This window comes from Ambystoma mexicanum, chromosome 9, assembly GCF_040938575.1.
Source record: "Ambystoma mexicanum isolate Mex_15411 chromosome 9, UKY_AmexF1_1, whole genome shotgun sequence".
NCBI classification, from domain to species: Eukaryota; Metazoa; Chordata; class Amphibia; order Caudata; family Ambystomatidae; genus Ambystoma; species Ambystoma mexicanum.
In genome coordinates, this window is record NC_090931.1 from 644456399 (window position 1) to 644474297 (window position 17899).

Consider the following 17899-nt stretch of genomic DNA (forward strand, 5'->3'; position numbering starts at 1 on the left):
AAGGTGATAATGTAGTGGTCTGACCAGAGGCAGGGGGTAATGGCCAGGACATTGATATTACAATTAGAGCTGGCTAGCCAGTCAAGGGTCCTGCCTTTAGAATGTGTAGTTGTGATGTCATGTGTTGGCTGGTACCCAGCCGCGTGCTCTGATTGTGTTGGTGGCAGCCCAGGTTGAATGTTTCCTGTCCTGCATCAGATCGAAGTTCTGGGATTGATGTTCCACCCACTGCATCACCCCCTCATGCTCACTGCAAAATGGAGGTGCTCTCACTGTGGCCGATCCATTAATCCCTTTAGGTCCGACACCATCAGTCACTGGACACACTGCCCTACCTGTGTTGGCAAAGCAGCGAGAGGTAGGCAGCCTCCCATCCAGGCCGCACTTGCCTCCGGTTCCATCCAGGGGCTCACCATTTCAGCAGGGTCGGACTGGGCCCTCGGCCCATCGGCCCATGGCCGGTCTGAAATCACTTGGGAGGCGGGCGAGGGGCCGGTTTCTGAAGCACTCCTGGGCCAGTCTGGGTCTGCAGAGAGCCAGTTTGTGTATCTCTGCAGAGACAGCCAGGGCTGTCACAAAGGGGGCGGGGGGGACAAACTTCACCAGGCCTTGCGCTCAGGGGTGGCCTCGCGGCTGCCTGGGTCATGGGGTGTCAGAATAGATTTCTTGCGAGGTGCCATTGATTTGCTGGCTGCAGCGCCAGCCTGCAACAGAGAGAGACGAAGACGATGCAAAACAAAAGTTCTGCTCACTCAAAACTGTTGTCAATTTCACACTTCATCAACACGGGCTGGCCTGGCTCCCGAGTCCTGCCAACCCGGCACCAGGCAGCCAGGCATGCGCATTGGGCTGGCTGGGTGCGGTGCGTGTTACAAGCACAGGCTGCCGGGGAGGCTGGGGACGGGAGACACCAGTGTGACTGCAGCAGCAGGCCTGGCCAGCAATCTGCAGTGCAAGGGGAGTATGAGACAGGCACCGAGTGGCGTCGGCTCATTGAAGGATTCGAGCTTCAATTTGTGCCCTGCAAAGTAAGTAAGAACTAAAGTCAAGTGCTACTGCTGCTGTTGTCATTTTTAAAATTATGAAGACATATATGATTTGTGCTGCCGGTGTTGGTTTTCCAGCCCACATCCTGTGGTGTCCAGGGTAAGGGGAGATAAACTTCCCTTCAGGGGCACGTTTGGATAAAGAGATGTGCCCAAGAGAACACAATGGGGCTGATTCACAAAGCGTTTTGCAATGGGTATATCCCATTGAAAACGCGCTGTCAATCAAGCCCGATGTGTCATGCGTTGCACCCCATCTCCGGCCAGGCATTGGCATGGGTCATCGTTAGATGCCCACCAGGAGCCTGCCATTTTGGGAGGATTTAAGCCGCTATCCCGCTAACCTGCACCCCCCTGTGATTGTAGATGCTTTTTACGGGAAGGAAACAGCAATGATTTCAAGCCCCCGTTATCCCTACCAGCCGAGGGATGCGTTTCATGTGGCTTATTTAAAAAGAAAATGTGCATTAAGACGGAACGGGTGTGCATCCATGTTGGACCACTTTACCGGTTTATTGTGGGACGGAGTGAACCAGTGTGGCTTTCACACCCATAATTGCAAAATTATTTTTCTCTGGGGCACGGCGGTGCAAAACAATTTTGCACAACGCACACAGTGGCAAACTGAATCTACTGCGTATATATCGCAGCTTGTAGGTCAACAATTTAGCTAAATGAATAGCCGCTTATGCTGGACTTTGTTGACCTAATAAGGGGCAAACCAGCGGCATTCACGCTTGGGTCGCGGGCGGCTTGCTGGAGCTTTTCTCCCTTAAGAATTAATCGTGCGAATGCAAGGAATCTTCTTCAAAACTCACCCCCAAGCAGCGTGCATGATATCAATGAGCTGGTGCCCGCCAGTACCATTGCCACCACACCTGGCACCTAGTTGGCAGTCTCAGCGGAGAGAGCCTCCAGACATGCAGCCCTTACGGCTGCATCCCCAACACTCATGCAAGAATTATTGTATGCTGTTGTTCAATTTCTTGGGCATTCCATTTACTCGCGGGAATCCGATGTGATAAGCGTGTGGGCAGACAGGAACTAGCGTGTGGGCATGGGCAGACAGGAATTCCGCTCGTAAGGGGCTTCAATAATGGTGCCACCATTTTTTGTGCTATGTGTGTTAAAATGCCATCTGCCACTAATTTACCCCAAAAGTGGATGAAAGGGGGCAGAGGGTGGAATGACACTGTATGGAACCACGCGCACTGCAGGCCGCTTTCAATGGCTACCACTTCTAAAGTGTCCTGCAAAAGCATTTTGTAAAGTTGGCCACCCTACCTCTGAAGACTGAAAAGTAGATGCATGCAAGGCTGACATGCAGCCAATTTGCACCAGACCTGCAGATGAACTTAACTGGTCTGCTGTTAAATCTCAGTTACCAGTTTAATGGTATCCAGTGGATACTAATTGCTCATTTTACTATAGCTGATATGATAGCTCAGTGGGTTGAGCGCTTGCTGCTGTGATGCGTGTGTGATCTGCAGGTTTGAATCCCAGCAAGTCCATCTCCGCCTTTCATCCTTCTGAGGTCGATAAATGAGTACCAACACAGGTTGGGTGATATTGTATGCATATGTGTTCTATAAAAAAAAGAGCTTAAGCATAAGTGCTATACAATAACATATTATCATTTGGCCCTGGACGTCTGCTTGCATTCACAGTAATTTGACAATATGGATCTATACACACAGATATTAACGATACATATGGTAATCCATTCTTGTATGCAAAGTTATGTTATTTTATGAGTTGTGTTGTAATGTAACAGACACATGAGCCCTCCATAAGTAGCATTTTTTGTAAAGTCCTGAATTGACGCAATTCACGGATGATGGTTTCAGGGCCGCTTTTTTGAGGTGAGAGGTGGGTCACTTTTTTGAGGCGAGGGGTGGGCCACTTTTTTCTGGGTGTCCGGGTCTATTTCTTGTCCCAGTCCGACCCTGCATTTCAGGCCATTTTCTACAGAGCATACCCTCCTAGTCTCTGGGTTTATCCCGGAAACTCAAGGTTTTTACGCACTTCTCCAGGTCCCCGGAGCAGAGCGTGGGAGTCTCTGGGATTTCTGGCCCTTCCGCTGGAGACGTCCAATCCCATGGTTTCTGGAGTGCAATTATAGCCCTGGCACCGATTTATCCTCCAGGAACTTCTCCCGCTAGCACTCACTGTGGAAACGTTGGACTCAGAGCCCTGGACTCCATCCCCATCCTGCTACTCCTGCCCACTTGTGTAGGCAGGTATGCTGTGGAGCCAGACTGCGATGCTCCATAATGGGCCCCAGCACTGAAGGGCACTGGACCATGAAGTTTGGAAATACTGTGTACCAGCATTCCAGAGTAGTTCAAGACAGTGTTAGTGAAAACAGGTCTCTAGCATTGGTAGACCCTGGACCCCAGTATTGTGGATTCTGTGCTTTATCATTTGAGTGGACTAGACACCAGCATTGAGGCCGCTGGTCCATGCATTGGAAGACACTGGTCCCAGCATTGTGGGGTGTTGAATTGTAGTAGGGAGATTGCTGCGCCTCAACATTAAATATTGGTTAATCTTGATCCACAGTATTTGAGGCATACACTATGCCTCAGCATTAGGGCACGCACAGTGTGCTCCGGCATTAGGGCACCCACTCTGTGCCCCAGCATTAGGGTACACTGGGACACAGCAGTAAGGGAAGCTAAGGTGACCCGACGTCCCGGTTTTCCAGGACAGTCTCGGGAAATCCTTCTCCGCCCCGGGGTCCCGGGAGTTTTTTCATTTTTATAAACCCTGTCCTGGGATTGGAAGGAGGGGTGGCTACGGTCCCGGTTTTTGCCAAGATCCGATTTCGAAATCCCGAAATAGGGTCCAGCGCGATTCTTCCTTGCATGTGAATGGGGGCGTAAATGCTTTATACGCCTCCATTTCCTCCCACTTCCCCTCCCCGGCCACTCTCCTGCAATGAGAGGAGTGTGCCTGTGAGCACACCCCTCCCCACCCCCATAACAGGCCAGCGACATAGAAGTAGGACTACAGTTGTATTTGTGTTTACTTTAGTCCGACGTCTATGCCTATGGCCTGTCCCGGTTTAAAAAAAAAATCAGGGCACCCTAAGGGAAGCAAATCCGTCAAAGTGGGACACTCTATTGTGTGTCAGAGAGGGGTTCTGAACACCCTACTGTTCTGAATGTGAACTTATGGTAGCCAGTGGCTGTTATACTTTGGGGTTCCATAAATCAGTCACTCGGCATGACCAAGTCCACCCTTTTCACAAAGTGTGAGCCTTTCACCAGCCCGTTTCCAAAACAATGGCTTTTCCTTGATTCACCTCCTCGCCAGAATAATGTGAATGGGTCTTGTGCCGCGCACTGTCGCCACTTGCGCGGTCTCTTGGCGCTCTGTATGCAGGTGTTTTTGGTGGTCTTATCGTTCTTATTTTCAAATTCTGAGGTAACCAATCCGAATGTAGAATGAAACAACGCCATGCTAAAAAGGATGAATTAAAAAATCTAGAAATATAAAATGAGGAATTTCAGAGATCAAAATAAACAAAAAAGCTGCATTTCAGAATAGACATCTGAAGGAGGCATGAAGTGAGCAGAATGGTGAGACAATTTTACATTTTTGAGTGTATGGTACTTATAGTGTAATAAGTCAACTTGGGGCAATGTGGGGAAACATTATGCGAAGGGGCAGGTATGAAAGCAATGGGATTGACATGGGGCAAATCATACGGCAATGCACCAGTGGGTTGTTCTATGGGCAATGAGAGTGACATGGGGCCACGAGAGTGGCAAAGGGCCAATCAGGATAAATCAGGATGCAATAAGGGTGCGATTAGGGACCCGTGGGGCAGTGATGCGGCTCATGGGCGATTAGAGTGACATGGAGCAAATTTCGGGCAATGAGAGTGTAATGGGGTAAAAGCATGGGACAATAGAGTGATTGTGGGGGCAATGAGTGCAACAAGAGGACAAATAAGGGGGCAGCGGGACATGACATGGTACAGTTCTAGTGGCAATGAAAGCGACTTAGGGGCACATCGGGGAGCAGTGAGAGTGACATGGGGCAATGACTGTGATTTGGGTTAAAGAAGTAGCGGTGGGAAATGGCATGGTGCTTTCTAATGCAATTAGGCAAATCAGGGGACAATGGGGAAGTTCTGGTACAACAAGGGTGTCATGGGGCAAATCGCAAATAGAACAGTGTGACATGGGCTAATCGGGCAGGGATGAATGGGAAAATAACCTGCGGGCAATGGGACGGATATGCGGTAGTAAGGGCAACATGTGGCAAGACTGGCTACTATGAGAGTGACATTTGCCTAATCAGGGGCAATTGTTCATTTTCGGGGGAAAGAATATGACATAGGGTAATTCAAGGGGCCCTGGAGCAGACCATGGGGCAGTTCCAGGGAAATGAGACTGACATTTGAAAGCAACAGGGGTCAATGAGGTTGAGATGGAGCAAACGAGCAGCAACAGGAACGTTTTGGGAGCAACGAGTGTGATAGGAAGCAAATCAAAGAGCAGTGTGATATGATAAGGGGCAGTTGTAATTCGTTCATAGTAAAATGTAGGTACATCAGGGGACAATGGTGCAGTTCTAGGGCAATGAGGCCGATGCAAGTCACAATGGAGAGCAGTTGGGTGTGATATCGGGCAGATCTAGGGGCAACCAAGGGCATTGTGGAAGCTCTGGGCAATGTGAACGACCTGGGGAAAAACAGGGGGGCAGGGTGATGGGGCAATGGGAGAGACATGGGGTGCATTGGGGCAAATGGGCAGCTTGGGGGGCAATAGGACTGGCATGGAAAATGTAAGAGCAATGCAATGTGGCATGCGGCTGTTTGGGGTAATGTAAATGCGAACTTAACTATATCAACTTTTTCTGCCAGCAACATAAATGCCAGCATGAAAATGTGTGTTCTAACGTGGCAACAATAGAATACATGGCATTGTTAAAACCGTCATGAAATGCATCATATTTGATCAACGGAGGCAGTTTGGAACTGAATAGCAGTGTGAAAAATGGTGCAGTGATGCTCAAACGGACAGGTTGCCATAGTAACCTAGCATGTGGCGCATCACACGTGCAGCTACTTCTGCTGTGTTTAACATGCACAGGATCCATTGTGTGCATTAAATGGCACATCTCATGGAACAATATTTAATACTTATATAATGCCTACGCGAATGTGATTTATGATTGCCATTTTCCCAGTGTGGCAGTGGCACACCATATCAAGTACTGTTTCAGTGACATGGCACAATACATATTTGTCAACTGTGCATCCAGTGTGTCTCTCGTGCACACAATTTTCTGAATGGCACATACACGATTTGCTGTTTGTAAATTGTATTGTATTGTACTTGTCATTTATATAGCGTCTTTTACCATTATTATAGCCTCAATGCGCTGTTAGTGGGAAAGCCCTCGCAGGACCAAAGTCCAGAGTGTTGGAGGTCATGGAGTAAGATTTGGATGCGTGTGTGCATTTGACCAAATAAGGCTTAGCAGGGCTGTCCAGGCTCTGGTAGAGAGCCGCCTGTATATACATGCTCCTGTATAGTGTTGGCGACCTGACATCTGGAGTACTGGAATCTTTCAATTGCCCCCCTACAGAAATGTCTACACCACCTGTTGCTTTTTAACTCTAATTTTGCCCAAAAGCTGGTGCTGTTAAAATTCAATTTCTACCCTTTTTTTAAAAACTAAAATGTGGTGGGGAGCCCCTCAAAATTCACTGGGCCTCATTATAAGGTTGCTGGTCCGGTAACAATGGTATTGGTAAGCTTGCCGGTACCGTTGTTATTTGAGCAGCCAAAATACGAGGTCTGCTCGCGGGTGCCTTCCTGCCCGCCAGGTCTGACCCGGCAGGCGGACCGGCACCTGCGAGCAGACCTCGACGGATGCACCAGCACCATTCATGAGCGGTGCCGGTGCATCAACCCTCCCCATTCCCATTGAGCCCTATGGTGCTCAATGGGAATGGAGACAAATAATTACCGGCACCCGGCAATGGGGATGTACCAGGTCCACCAGGGCTGGAATGCTCTGGTACGTCCCCATTGCCTGGTGCCGGTAAATTCATGACTCCGGCGGCAGCCGAGCCGGTAATTACCGGCACGGCTGCCGCCGAAGTCAGAATGAGGCCCACTGTGGGCTTTTGGACATGCTCACTAGCATTCACTTGCACCAATTCGAAGAAAGTATTTTTGCCGGCAACACTTTACAAATTCACCAGTCACCAGTGCACGCGACTCGCACGAGACACAGGCGGAAGATGCTGCTTGAATATTTAATGAGAGGGGCGAGTAGTTCTTCAAGCGCTTAGTGCTATGCTTAATGGAGGTGCATTCAATAACCTAGAGATGGCCTGCTTCAGAACCAACCAGCTATCAGCCTGATGGACAATCAGTTGGCCAGTGCAGGTGAACAAGTCAATCTGCTGTACCTCCCAGTCCCTATAGCCAATTGCCCCCTCTTGCAAACCAGTCAACTGGATCATGCAGGCCTCCGAAGCTGACTCTAAACCTCTGTAAGGTGTGGAACCCTATGTTTCCTTGATCCCTACAGACCAACATAGCTCCATAGCTAGTCCTCTCCAAATGTAAGGTGTGGAAACTGACCATCCTGACCCCTGCAAGTTTCCTTTATCTAATAGGTGTGAGGTCACAAGCAGCAGTGGAAGCAGTTTTTGGCGGCAGGGGTTCGGATGGTTCTTGAGGGGCCTCAAACTAGGGCAAGCAGACAAGCATAGCAAAGAGCCCAAAATAATTCAAGAGGATTTGGGGCGTGGGGTTCCCCTGAGAATATTTTTAAATGAATGTGTTAAAATGATGTATTTTGCAAGACACTTTTTGAGAAGAATGTGTTAAAAAGCCATACAAATTACAATTGGTTCAGTGGAGAAACACATGAAAAAATCTAGTACATTTCAGGACTGGTGAATATTTTCAGTGGGGTGGCCTATTTCCTCAAAAAAAGTGTGAGTTGATGGAGTGCAGTGAGGGCGCCCATCATAATTAAGGAGCGTCCAGGGGGATTTCCCCTCGAGAACATTTTACAAATAATGTGTTCAAACGATGCATTTTCCAATACCATTTTTGAGAAAAATTAGTTCAAAAGCCATACAAATGACAGGTGGTTCTATAGGAGAACAAAACATCAAGTACATGCCATGTCACCAACAGTACACAGATTGCAAAATTGGGTATTTTCCCTGATTTTTATTTTACGGGGGATCAGCTTTTAAATGGGAAAAATTCAGGACATCAACAAAAAGCAAAAACTGATTTCCCCTCCCTCTGTTCAAAATTGCAAATATCGGTACTTCAAATATTTGTATATCCTAAAGATCACCGCCATGAAACATAACATAAAGCAAGGGCTTTTCTTAATAAAATTAACATTTTATTCAAGCACATAAAAATGTTATTTTACCAGCACAGCAATTGTGATGTAAATTAACAATCATCACAAACGCATTGACTTACAAAACACACCTTTGATCAAAATTAACAAATAAACACAACAGAAGGGGATAAAAAGACCAATGAAGGGGGTAGCACAAAGAAAATGGGGCAGAAAATTGCTATTGTCAAGATCTTTTACCTATCTTCCTACGGTAGATAGAACGCTTCTTGGTACTTATTTCACACTTTTCTCACAGTTCATTTGAGCATTTCATCATATATCACCACCCATATTTCTATAGAACACTAAACTTCATTTTATGTTTAGACAAGAGAACAAAAAACACAAAACTAATTTGTTTTGGTCTTTTATGTTTCGGCCACTTTCCCAATAAGACACTATCACTAGTGTCCATTTGATGTAATTCTGCTGGCCTTCTTCAGGACAAGAACATTTCTTTTAACATTGCATTAATCTTCTATACCCCCATGGTATACAAATCGTCGTACTACATAAAAAAGAGGCAATTAGTGTACCAATCAATTTTTCTGATAAAACAAAACTAAGGACAGGAGAACATTTTATCAAAACAGGGGCAAACACTGCACCGTCATCTGTATGGCCCTCCCTGTGTGTTCATAGTAAGGCTAAGTCTTAGCTAACAGGTCAATTTACTTTTTGATCGATTAAAGAGATTAAGCAGGAGCTTGCTAGAACTCCAAATCCAACAAATTCATACCTGTTTTCTTAGGAAGTTGAAATTAATTTACCTTTATGGCTTCCTTTTTAAACCCGAGATTGGGCTTCATAGAACCAAAGTGTTGTCATTTCAAATGATTTCAGATGAATAAAGGATGCCCGATTTTATTGTAGTTTCTTGCACAACTTGACCACTACAAGAATGTAAATTGTACGTATTAATCATAATGTAGTGAGTATACTCCTCAAAACGGATTTACACTGCTTTCGATATCAACAACATGTCTTACATTTTCAAACCACAATAGGGCAAAAGTCTAATTTTTGGGAGAAAAACACTGGTATTTTGTACAAGCGGTGTGATCTGATAGTTGAACTAACATTTAAGCATTTCTATAATTTCCTTCTTTTTTACATGTCAATAGATGGAAAAAGTTGAGGAAATGGAAAAAGACACACATGTCGACTTACTTCAGAATAAAGGTAATGTAAGTCAACTGTAGTTGCGTCATTTTAATACGATTTTTCTACACAGATTACTGCTGCTGTGAAGTTGACAGATTTCCGGTTGACTTGAGCCCAGCTTTACGCTGTAAGAATATTGACACTTAAATATATCACAGTTTGTATCTTGTTTTCTTACACTATAGAGATATTAACTTGTGGGTATTCCCAAATGTGAACCTTATCAGGGTAAACGGATAATACTACATTTGCATCAAGGTTATCTTAACTTTTTGCTGCTCTTACGATAGTGGCTGGGCATCCCTCCTTGAAAATGTGCTTACCGTGTTAAATTTTAAGGGCGGCCTGGGCTAATCTGCATCTCACATCCAGTGTCTGTTTCAGGTATCCGGCTATGATTACCAAAGGAGCCTTATTCGTGTGCAAGTCTTTTTATACATTCAATTTGTCTCACGTCATGGTCGTATTTTTCCGGTCACGTGATTTTCACCACCATTTTTAGACAGTGTCTCAAAGTGTTCGCCGCGGCCATCTTTAAATGGGGCTTTACATTTGAACTCGCTATTTGCTCTATTTCATTTTGATGCTACTATGGTTGTTTTAAAAAAAACGAAGTTTGAAAATAATTTCGGATGTTAGAAATGCATCTGCTCTAGTTCACCCTACAACTGCCTTATTGTGCAGCATCAAAGGGCTGCTCAGGCAGGGTTTATTCAATTGAGTGAATAACATCCCCATGCGTGGAATGCACAACTAGGTTCACATGTACTTCAAGGAAATATTTTGTTCTAAAAAGCCAAGGGCAAGTATGAATTGCTCACTGTCAGGCCCCTAACTATTACTGAGCTTGTATTTTGACCCCAGTTGTTATCAAATTCTAACATTGGTTTCTCATGTCTTATATGGCTGCAGGATCAACACAGGCAATATGTGTCTGGAAACTAGAGACAAGCTAAAACTGGATGATCAGGTGTTCTTAGATGATATTTATATTCCATAATACTTCAAATCAATACATTCCACTCAATTGACGAGTTCAATCCATTATTCACTGTATCTTGCTTGTAAATCCAGCGTTGTTCATTTTTGGAGAGCTGCAAATCCCTGTTACCACCACTTTCTGTAGATTTTATAGCATCAATAACAAACCAAAACATGTCTGTATGTTTGTGTTGATGTGCCGTAAAATGGGCAACTAACGGTGTGTTCTCAACTTTGTTTCTCAAACACGACAGTACACTACACAGGAACACTTTAAACCCTTTCCATGAGGTTGCAGCCACACCTTATCTATGCCAGTAATGGTCAGTGTAAATCACTTGCATAGGCTGTAGCCACACCCTATCTATGCCAGTAATGGTCACTGTAAATACATTGCATAGGCTGTAGCCACACCCTATCTATGCCAGTAATTGTCCGTGTAAATCCCTTGCATAGGCTGGAACCACAAGCTATCAATACCAGAAAGGTCACAGTAAATCTCTTGCATAGGCTGTAGCCATACCCTATCTATGCCTGTAATTGTCAGTGTAAATCCCTTGCATAGACTGTAGCCACAGCCTACCTAGGCCAGTAAAGGTCACGGTAAATCAGTTGCATAGCCTGTAGCGATACCCTATATAGGCCAGTAATGGTCAGTGTAAATCCCTTGCATAGGCTGTAGCCACACCCTACCTATGCCAGTTGTTGCCAGTGTAAATCCCTTGGATAGGCTGTAGCCACACCTTATCTATGCCAGTAATGGTCTCTGTAAATCCCTTGCATAGGCTGTAGCCATACCCTATCTAGGCCAATAATTGTAAGTGTAAATCCCTTGCATAGGCTGTAGCCACTCCCTATCTATGCTAGTAATGGTCACTGTAAATCCATTTCATAGGCTGTAGCCACGCCCTATCTATGCCTGTAATGGTCACTGTGAATCCCTTGCATATGCCATAGCCACACCCTATCTTTGCCAGTAATTGTCAGTGTAAATCCCTTGCATAGGCTGGAACCACAAGCTATGAATGCCAGAATGGTCAATGTAAATCCCTTGCATAGGCTGTAGCCACACCCCATTTATGCCAATAATGGTCACTGTAAATCCCTTCCATGGGCTGTAGCCACATCCTATCTATGTCATAAATGGTCACTGTAAATCCCTTGCATAGGCTGTGACCATGATCTATCTATGCCAGTAATGGGGACTGTAAATCCTATGCATGAAGGTAAGCTGCAGCCACAGTCACTGTTTGCCAGTAATGGTCCCTTTAAACAGCAGATGTATGAAGCTGCTGCCATGACCTATTCATGTCAGTTATGGGCAACATAGATCACTTCCATGAACCTGAATGAGGCCTATTAAGCCAGAGATGGCCCCTGTGCAATGAAAACAGAACATACATCAGCATTACTCTACACCCCACTCTCAGCCCTCACCTCACAAAGACATGCACACACACTCCGGCGCAGACACACACACATGCACACATACGCTGATGCTAACATATACATACATTCACGCACAGATATAGACTCACTCAACTACTCTTACATGCACCCCCACACACCATGCAGTGCATTGCAGCACACAGATGAGCACACCTACACATCACACAAAGCACACTTACCTTTGGTCTTCTCTTCTCTCTTCAGGCAGCAGAAGTGAATGGAGCAGAAGGACAGTCACAGCCCCGGGTGCCAGGCATGGATGAATCCAGGTGGGCAGTTCCAACCCGGTCCAGAAGGACCAGCACACCCAGGACACGCCTGCGCAATGCAGCTGAGCCACGTGGTTACTAAGCAACCTTTCGGTAAGTGGCGTGCACACTGCACATCTGGCCACATATTTATTTATTTTCTTTTAAACTCTATTTGAATAGTCAGGGCTGAGGTTGGAAGCGCTGGCCCCGCGAGTGGCAAGTGGGGCAATCAAGCCAGCACCAGGGAGGAGTGCAGGAGGGCGACCTCCCTGCGGCCCCGGCTCTTCCACTGATCACAAGGCGTCTTGATCCAGGCGGGCTTCCGGTGCCAAGCCCGCCCCTCACTAGTGAGTGGCAGATCATAATATGGACCCTTTCAGACCTTTCACTGCTCCCTCTTCTTTCCTGGGGTTCTCCACAAATCCATAAAGCGACGCCTGCTCATAACAGGTGCAACACAGTGCTTCTTGAGGACATGCGCGAGGCTGTATTTGCCAGGGGTGTTGCTAGGTCTGGAAAAGATCCGGGGCTATGCTAATGTCGAGACTGTTGGGACTCGGGGCTAGCTAACCTTTTGATTATAGCCCATGAGCTTCTATCCGGGGCTTCAACCAAAAGACCTGGGGCTATAGCCCCCTCAGCCCCCCCCCCCCCCCCTCCTAGCAACGCCTCTGGTATTTGCATTGCCTGGATCGGTGCATCTTTCCAGTTTATCGTTTGTCTCAACCAGGTCCCCCCTCAACATGTCCTTCATCTTGTTTCCGGGCGATATTTCATAGCTAGACAATCTAATAGGCAAACCTTCATGCACTGTGCACATGGTACAGGCATTTGGCTGTGTGCTTAATGCTGAGGATGATGGAACCCCTGCACATAACTATTTACTCATTCTTTCTATAAAGAAATAAGGCTTGCATGAATGTGTTTTATTTAGCCAGGCAAGTGGCTACGTGTGTTCAGCAGAAACTGTGTTCACATGCAGTGCTTGAGTTAACTTTCTGGGAGAAAATGTCATAAACGAGCCATGCCTAATGTGCAGAAGTCAATCCATGCTGAAAATGAGGTGAACGATTGCATCTTTGATGAAATAGGTAACGACAATGCCAACAGTCTTGGCTTTGCTAAAGGGAACTGCTGTGGCCAGGCAGGCCTCCTCCCAGGAATCGGGCAGATAGACTGTGGAGGCGGCCAGCGTGGCTGTGGTCGGCAAGGGTCAGCTGCGGTTGGGAATGGGTGTTATTGGTTGGTGAAGGTCAACCATAGTTGAGCGATGGTCAACCATGGTTTGAGTTTGTTGCGCATGATTGACTATGGCTGCTGAATGTAGGTGATGCTTGAAAGTGCATCACACAATTGTACCATCTTAATGCGCCAGACACAAAATATGAGTCTTCTCCTAATTTAGCACAATAGGTCACCCAAAAATGGCTAATGAACAGTTGTCATCGATACACACGTATTGTTTTTAATATTCAGCCACTAACAACACATGTTTCGACCTTATAACCACAGGTCTTCATCAGGACTATTGTATCATAACACTTATAATAAACATTATACACATATGATTTGCAAAAAAAGGAAATATATATGAAAGTTAAAACCAAAAAGTCACATTCACAACAAAATTAATATGATGCGGTTAGACCATTAAACCACACATTACACAAAATCAATATAGTCCAAAAAAACATAAAAATTACAAAAGTACAAAACAGAAGACAGGCCAGCGATGAGTCACACAGAAGGGAAAAAAGGAAAAAAGAAAAGAAAAAATTAATTGACAATCAATATACTAGTCATCGGATCTGATTAAATGGCACTCTTCTGTTAGCTGCTAAAACCAGTGCATTATTAGCAGTAGTGCATTGACTTGAGTCCAAATACACAAATGCCTTCCTGTGTCCACCACCAACACTCCATATTGTTTGATATCAAAAACATGTGCCTATACAGTGCTGTTCCTACACCATCACCCTATCAGTGATTACCACTGCCTTAATTAAGGCTGTAAGAATGATGATCAAATTAAATATAGTTTTACCGTTTCTGCTGCTCAAAATCAAAATCTTCCAGAGGGATGGAGGGAGGGTCATATGAAGGAAAGAGGACTATGGACTAGGACTGCAGTAGTCACTATGTGTGTAACTGTTCCCTAATCCTACGTCCCGTCCCCTTTCCGCCATACTGATGGGAGAGTTTGTAGCATGAACCACTCATGGGTGGAGGCTGTCTCCTTAGGAGCAAACAAGTTTCGCAAGACTGCCTGACCAAATATGGCATCAGCCCTGGAACTTGTATCCAGACAATAGTGCTTGCAAAAGGCTGACAGTGTGGACCACATGACAGCATTGCTGATGACGTCCCACACAACGTGGTTCTGGTAGACTACCACAGTGACCTTTGCCCTCACTGCGTGTGCATGCCTACCCTTAGGTGGAGTCAGCTCCTGAGAGGAGTAACAATGGTTAATGTACAGTCGCAAACTAAAAACTGTAAACCTCTTTCAGGGGCAAAGTGAGCTTCCTGACCCCTTTACTAAAGTGCATAGGGTGTAGGTAGCCCCTTGATGCAGTCGGCGGCCATGGGTGTTGGGACGGAGAAGGGACGGCTGGTGGGTGTAGTACAGTGTTAGAGGCAGGGGAAGTGACGGGGATGAGGCAAGAATGGTGGCTGCAACACCAGGCACCCCCCATATGACGTACCAGGTATTTGTACGCACTCAGCCCCATTCTGTTAACTGAAGACCTTAACAATGAGCACACATCTTTCAGGCCATACACAACTCAGAAGCCAGGCGTTTAGGTGTGATGGGTGTCAGGCTATGCACACCCCCTACTGGCAGCAGGACAGAAGTGTGGACGCGAGGTCAGGACCAACTGCACGCCCTAATGTGGCCCCCAGCCCGGATCATGGCTCGGGTGGGCGGGAGAGGGGATGTGGGGCTCCTACATTACTTCAAGTCAGGAGTTAGGTAAGAAGACGGGTAGAGTTCTCCAGATTCTGTTTCTCAAGTCTGAGAAGAATAAACTGACCAGCACAGCGAATGCATTGGTGAAAGCCCCAATCTGGCCAGAGGGTCCACCAGAATTCTTCTTAAGCTTCCCTACTGGAAGTCATGTTTTAGACACACTGGTGGCTGTAGAAATGTTTGACTTCCTGTCGCCGTATTATTTTGTTATATTTTTAATGTAAAAATGCCCGAAAAGGGCTTGACTGAATCTTCTTTTGTAATTATGTGAAAACATGATATCCCAAATATATATCCACTCACTTAGTAGGGGTCTGGAGTGGCTGGAAGTGGGATCTGGAGTGACTGGAAGAGGGGTCAGGAGTGACTGGAAGAGGGGTCAGGAGTGGCTGGAAGAGTGGTCTGGAGTGGCTGGAAGAGGGGTCTGGAGTGGCTGGAAGAGGGGTCTGGAGTGGCTGGAAGAGGGGTCTGGAGTGGCTGGAAGAGTGGTCTGGGATGGCTGGAAGAGGGATCTGGAGTGGCTGGAAGAGGGATCTGGAGTGGCTGGAAGAGGGGTTTGGAGTGGCTGGAAGAGGGGTCTGGAGTGGCAGGAAGAGGGGTCTGGAGTGGCAGGAAGAGGGGTCTGGAGTGGCAGGAAGAGGGGTCTGGAGTGACTGGAAGAGGGGTCTGGAGTGGCTGGAAGAATGCTCTGGAGTGGCTGGAAGAGTGCTCTGGAGTGGCTGGAAGAGGGGTCTGGAGTGGCTGGAAGAGTGGTCTGGAGTGGCTGGAAGAGGGATCTGGAGTGGCTGGAAGAGGGATCTGGAGTGACTGGAAGCGGGATCAGGAGTGACTGGAAGAAGGATCAGGAGTGGCTGGAAGAGTGGTATGGAGTGGCTGGAAGAGGGGTCTGGAGTGGCTGGAAGAGGGGTCTGGAGTGGCTGGAAGAGTGATCTGGAGTGGCTGGAAGAGTGTTCTGGAGTGGCTGGAAGAGTGGTCTGGAGTGGCTGAAGAGTGGTCTGGAGTGGCTGGAAGAGGGGTCTGGAGTGGCTGGAAGAGGGGTCTGGAGTGGCTGGAAGAGGAATCTGGAGTGACTGGAAGAGGAGTCTGGAGTGGCTGGAAGAGTGGTCTGGAGTGGCTGGAAGAGTGACCTGGAGCGGCTGGAAGAGGGGTCTGGAGTGGCTGGAAGAGTGATCTGGAGCGGCTGGAAGAGGGGTCTGGAGTGGCTGGAAGAGGGATCTGGGAGTTGTCAACTAAATTCAAGACAGACCTGTAAGATCCTGCGTACATGTGATCTGTGTGTTTTTAAAGCATTAAACAACCCCGCCTGTGGCCTTCTGGTGCTGAGTGCCATTCGATCGTGCATTGCTGCACCTAGAAACCAAGGCCAGGGGTATAGAACGTGATCTGCAAGCGGGATGTTTTTAAGAGTTGCAAACGTGGAGCGGAATCTTGTGGTTATGACACTGATGACTTTAAAAGGCCAAAACAACCGGACAAGATGCATGGATCCCAACATTACCCATTCCATTCAGAAGACAAACGTCCACTCCTGGTTTTAACTTTTCATTCGCAGATTTTTTTTAGTCCTGGGTCTGTAATGGAGAAATGTAGGACTACATGCCCCAGAATGCAACGTTAAAAACAGGACTGGACTAGTGTCTCCCGAATGGAGTGGCTAATGGTAGCACGTATAAAGACAACAGGGGCAGGAGGGAAGTGATGCACATACAATTCTATTATTATTAGATAGTGCAGACAGACTAAAGGCCCCAAGGGTGGGCACATTGCCAACCCCGGACCCATGAGTTATTCTAGGAGAGGACATCGTAGTGTTCTTATTTATAGCCCTTTCCAAATCCTGCCATGCGCTATTTTATAGCCCATTTTGATGAGAAGTTATTATTTCACGCGAACTGTGCAGGTGGTAAAAACACACAACAGTTACACTTGGACACAGCAAAGATACACACGGCCATGGTCTCGACATTCCAATTAACAGGAAAAGTAAAAGTTGGCAGAGTATGCACCCACTCATAGACTGACCCTCGATGTGTGCGCGCACTGAGAGGTCACAAAGTGACTCGAAAGCCCAACAACGTCCACCCGAGGTAACCTCACCGACGTTAGTGGAAGGTGAGTGGGAAAAGTAATCTTCTGAATTCCTTTTTCTATATGGAGATTTTAAAAGCTAAGTAAAAATCAATTCCACTCACATTACCCTCCAAGATTACCATAGTAAACCTATGTTACAACATATTATTCCGACAGTGTTGATCAGAGGCGTTGCTAGGGAGGGGCTAAGGGGGCTATAGTCCCGCGTCTTTTGGTTATAGCCCCAGATAGAAGCTCAGGGGCTACAAGCAAAAGGCTAGCTAGCCCCGAGTCCCGACAGACCTGACATTAGCATAGCCCCAGATCTTTTCCAGACCTAGCAACACTCCTGGTGTTAATGTTCCAGTGACTCCAACTCCCATTAACCTTGAGGAAGGCTAGGAAGGCAAGGGGGTGGAAACATGTACAACCTTAGCTATCTATAAGAAGGCAATATCCACGTTCAAACGATTCACCTCACAAGTGAACCCAATACACTCACAAAATAAACAAATCAACCCTGCCTGCCCCTCCACTCCCATGAATGCTGTGTACCCTAAAAAACGAAC

At 46.6% G+C, this 17899-nt stretch overlaps 1 long non-coding RNA gene across 3 annotated transcripts in view; it reads left to right on the forward strand.

The window, feature by feature from the left end:
- Positions 1–17899, forward strand: part of LOC138488417 (uncharacterized) — a 188188-nt gene that overhangs the window by 164222 nt on the left and 6067 nt on the right. For all 3 annotated transcript variants that reach the window (XR_011274659.1, XR_011274660.1, XR_011274658.1), the window contains 2 exons: positions 9569–9626; positions 12243–12400. This is a non-coding gene — a long non-coding RNA (uncharacterized lncRNA). The remainder of the gene's footprint in view (positions 1–9568; positions 9627–12242; positions 12401–17899) is intronic.